Here is a 5,564-nt window from a genome sequence, read left to right as displayed (position 1 = left end):
TAAAAGAGGAGGGAAACTTACAATTGACCCCCTTAAATACTCTTTCTCATAATTGGATTCACCTGTGTATGTAGGTCAGGGGTCACTGAGCTTACCAAGCCTATTTAAGTTCCAATAATTAGTTCTAAAGGTTTTGGAATCAATAAAATGACAACAGTGCCCAAATTTATGCACCTGCCTAATTTTGTTTAAACAATTATAGCACACTTTCTGTAAATCCAATAAACTTCATTTCACTTCTCAAATATCACTGTGTGTGTCTCCTATATGATATATTTAACTGACAGTTTTCATCGTAACAACCAGCGATTTATACAGGAAAATCATGACGATTAACAAGGTTGCCCAAACTTTCGCATCCCACTGTATATATGTGTTGTGTGATATACTGTATGTGTGCTGTGTGATATACTGTATGTGTGCTGTGTGACATACTGTATGTGTGCTGTGTGATATACTGTATGTGTGCTGTGTAATATACTGTATGTGTGCTGTGTGATATACTGAATGTGTGTTGTGTGATATACTGTAAGTGTGCTGTGTGACATACTGTATATGTGTTGTGTGATATACTGTATGTGTGCTGTGTGATATACTGTATGTGTGCTGTGTGATATACTGTATGTGTGCTGTGTGATAAACTGTATGTGTGCTGTGTGACATACTGTATGTGTGCTGTGTAATATACTATATGTGTGCTGTGTGATATACTGTATGTGTGCTGTGTGATATACTGTATGTGTGCTGTGTGATATACTGTATGTGTGCTGTGTGATAAACTGTATGTGTGCTGTGTGACATACTGTATGTGTGCTGTGTAATATACTGTATGTGTGCTGTGTGATATACTGTATGTGTGCTGTGTGATATACTGTATGTGTGCTGTGTGATAAACTGTATGTGTGCTGTGTGACATACTGTATGTGTGCTGTGTAATATACTGTATGTGTGCTGTGTGATATACTGTATGTGTGCTGTGTGATATACTGTATGTGTGTTGTGTGATATACTGTATGTGTGCTGTGTGATATACTGTATGTGTGCTGTGTGATATACTGTATGTGTGCTGTGTAATATACTGTATGTGTGCTGTGTGACATACTGTATGTGTGCTGTGTGATATACTGTATGTGTGCTGTGTAATATACTGTATGTGTGCTGTGTGATATACTGTATGTGTGCTGTGTGATATACTGTATGTGTGTTGTGTGATATACTGTATGTGTGCTGTGTGATATACTGTATGTGTGCTGTGTGATATACTGTATGTGTGCTGTGTAATATACTGTATGTGTGCTGTGTGACATACTGTATGTGTGCTGTGTGATATACTGTATGTGTGCTGTGTGATATACTGCAGGTGTGCTGTGTGATATACTGTATGTGTGCTGTGTGATATACTGTATGTGTGCTGTGTGACATATGTGTGCTGTGTGACATACTGTATGTGTGCTGTGTAATATACTGTATGTGTGCTGTGTGATATACTGTGTGTGCTGTGTGATAAACTGTATGTGTGCTGTGTAATATACTGTATGTGTGCTGTGTGATATACTGTATGTGTGCTGTGTAATATACTGTATGTGTGCTGTGTAATATACTGTATGTGTGCTGTGTGATATACTGTAAGTGTGCTGTGTGATACACTGTATGTGTGCTGTGTGATATACTGTATGTGTGCTGTGTGACATACTGTATATGTGTTGTGTGATATACTGTATGTGTGCTGTGTGACATACTGTATATGTGTTGTGTGATATACTGTATGTGTGCTGTGTGACATACTGTATGTGTGCTGTGTGATATACTGTATGTGTGCTGTGTGACATACCCTGTCTGCTGTGTCCCATACGTGTTCTGTGTAATGTACTGTATGTGTGATGTATATCACGCATGCTATGTAACATACATGCATACCTCCCAAATTTGAAAATGATTAAAGAGGGACAGGTTATGCGGTGCACAATGTAAATATGTTCCGCACTAGGCCACGCCTCTAACTGTGCCCAAAACATAACTATAAAACTAATCCCACCCAGTACCCTTAATGCCCCCACATAGTAGTTATACCCACTTCATGCCACCGCACAGTATTTATGCCCACATTGTGTCCCCAGTAAGAATAATGCCCCCATTAGTGCCCCCCCCCCCCCCCATGTACTATGGATCCGCCAAAGTATTGAAGGGGCACCGGCAGATAAACCGCCGCTTCTAAGTCTATACCGGCTCACTTGCTGGTGTAGATTTATGAATGAGGAATAACCTTTGCACCGCAATCTGCGCCAGAAATAATCCTAATATAGACGTATTTCTTAAATTATGTAGATAGTGGCTCACCCCTCCTGTTATCACAGACAGGTGCTCTCACTATGCTGTGGTTCACCCCAACCACAATTGAGAAATGGTAATATATATAAATGTATAGTGGGCACTCAATATCTGGTACTGCACATTGGGTACAACATATTTATTATAATAACAAGTTAATCTATTCACAATATTAGCAATCAATTACATACATTAAAAATATTATTCCCAATTGTTGTATATGACAATGTAAACCAATATCTAAAATCGTTCATAAAATTCCTGGAGGTTTAAAAAAATTAGAATTCATAAGAAAGGTTAATAATTAGTTAAGGTATCACACATTATTACTTAAAGTTCATAAAATTCATAAATTCCTCTAATAACTTTCACGCTGTTATATAAAGTGTAATTGATAGGGTATAGTCGGTAAAGTGCAATTGGTGCAGTGCACTTATTAAATGTTCATCAACAGTCTTTTGATATACAACTCGGTAAGTGGTTTCCCTTGTGTAGCAGATTATTATCGGCTATACTTCTAGTTAGGGGTTAGTTGCTGTGGCGAAACCAACCTCGCCACTGGGTTTTGGAGGGGCCTGGCTACCAGCCTCTTGCCTCAGGATTATGGCCCATACTAACTTTAAAGGAGCAGACAGACCGGCCGCACAGCTTAAATCTGTCTTTGCAATTGTATTTTGTTATGTGAGGGACCCAGATAGCTAATTTTATTGTATTTGTGTACTCTGAGTGTCATTCACCTAATGATATGCACTCAGACTTGAGCTATCTGGGAATATGTTAAATGTCTGTGTTTGCTGTGGGGGTGTGACATTGTGTGTTTGGGTGGTGATTTCTGTCCTGTTGTATCCACATGTGTATTGGCGATTTCCCTTTGTCTTGAGAGATAATTGGATTACTCCTCGGGTGTCTCCAGGGCAGAGAGGAGGAAACCATGATGCATTGTGGGGATGTGTTGTGTCTGTGTATCCTGCAGTGCTGCATATCTGTCCTGTGTCACAGTCTTCATTCTGGTCCCCTAGGGGCGTGTCCACCAGATGGGGACCTGCATAAATACGGGCGGGTAGCCCTCAATAAAGTGTTCCTGTTTTACCCTTTATCATGTTGAGGCTGGTGTTTGGGTAACTGATCGACGCTGGGGATTGCTATACGCTGGGAGATTTGCTATACTCCCCTGGCTATAACTACTAGCTCTTTTAAGAGCTGTTCCTGCTCTCTGGTTTTAGGAGAGGTTCACCAACTGGAGCCTGGAGCCATGTCGTAGGTCCGGGGTGGGTAGGAGACGGTGAGACCTCAACCAAGCTTCGGCGGTTCGTGGGGTCTGCAGTGCGTACGGTGTCAAGTGGAGTACTTGGAGTCCTCGGAAAGCACTAGGAGCACCTATTAACGGAGGTACCCGGTCGGGGTGCTAGGCGTTCCGTTACAGTTGCATGCAGTTTAATGTTTTCACTTACTGCTTGTTGTTCAACTTGTCTCTATACCTGACTGTAGTGGTGTCCCACTCCCGGTCAGTTCACTCACCCCTCTTCTTATACCCTGTGATGTATGTTTGCTTGCGTTTCTCCTCAGAGATGTTACTGCGTTGCTCTCAGGTCTCCTGCTGGTCTCTGTTCAGCGTCCCACGTGTTGGTGATGTATCACGTAATCGGAGCGTCAGAGCGTTCCACGTGACCTGGACTTGGTGTAGTTGGCTTGATTCAAGTTCCGGAGGCGGTACCCACCTCCGTACATACGATTTTTCGGCAATATTCCTATTGATTTTCCGCAATAGGCTTTTTACTAATTGCAATGCTGTAAGACGTCTTATCAGTATAAGGATCTCATCCACTCCTGCTATACGCGTTTCGAGGTTGCGTACCTCTTCCTCAGTAGCTACTGAGGAGATCCTTATACTGATAGGACGTCTTACAGCATTGCAATTAGTAAAAAGACTATTGCGGAAAATCAAGCCAACTACACCAAGTCCAGGTCACGTGGAACGCTCTGACGCTCCAATCACGTGATACATCACCAACACGTGGGACGCTGAACAGAGACCAGCAGGAGACCTGAGAGCAACGCAGTAACATCTCTGCAAGCAAACATACATCACAGGGTATAAGAAGAGGGGTGAGTGAACTGACCGGGAGTGGGACACCACTAGTCAGGTATAGAGACAAGTTGAACATCAAGCAGTAAGTGAAAACATTAAACTGCATGCAACTAACCCCTAACTAGAAGTATACCCGGTAATAATCTGCTACACAAGGGAGACCACTCACCGAGTTGTATATCAAAAGACTGTTGATGAACATTTAATAAGTGCACTGCACCAATTGCACTTTACCGACTATACCCTATCAATTACACTTTATATAACAGCGTGAAAGTTATTAGAGGAATTTATGAATTTTATGAACTTTATGGAATAATGTGTGATACCTTAACTAATTATTAACTTTTCTTATGAATTCTAATTTTTTCTAAACCTCCAGGAATTTTATGAACGATTTTAGATATTGGTTTACATTGTCATATACAACAATTGGGAATAATATTTTTAATGTATGTAATTAATTGCTAATATTGTGAATAGATTAACTTGTTATTATAATAAATATGTTGTACCCAATGTGCAGTACCAGATATTGAGTGCCCACTATACATGTATATAGACGTATTTCTGTTAGTAAATAACTATATATATAAACACTAGTGTGATATTTACCAGTGTGATATACAGTATTCCAGTCTTATATGTACTAGTGGGATATATACCAGTGTGATATATACTGGAGTGATTTATACCAGTCTGATATATACCAGTCTGATATATACCAGTTTGATATACAGTATACAAGTCTGATATATACCCGTGTGATATATAACAGAGTGATATATACCAGTGTGATATATACCGGAGTTATATATCTCAAAATGACATATACCGGAATGATATATACTGGAGTGATATATACCGCAGTGAAATATACCGGAGTGATTTATACCGGAGTGATATATACAGTGTGATATATAACGGAGTGATATATACCGGAGTGATATATACGGGAATGATATATACCAGTGTGATATATACCAGAGTGATATATATTAGTTTGCTATATACCGGTGTGTCAGCTGCACCAGGACGTACTGGATGTAATATAGGAGGGGTCCCTCCTGTCCCTGTGTTTTGCTCAGTGTTTGTCGCCCTCCATCTTACACCATCAGCCTCAGTTTTCTCTATATAAGAAGAGGCC

Source organism: Bufo bufo, chromosome 7, assembly GCF_905171765.1.
Source record: "Bufo bufo chromosome 7, aBufBuf1.1, whole genome shotgun sequence".
NCBI classification, from domain to species: Eukaryota; Metazoa; Chordata; class Amphibia; order Anura; family Bufonidae; genus Bufo; species Bufo bufo.
The sequence above is the reverse complement of the archived record's forward strand: the minus strand, read 5'-3'. Positions refer to the sequence as shown.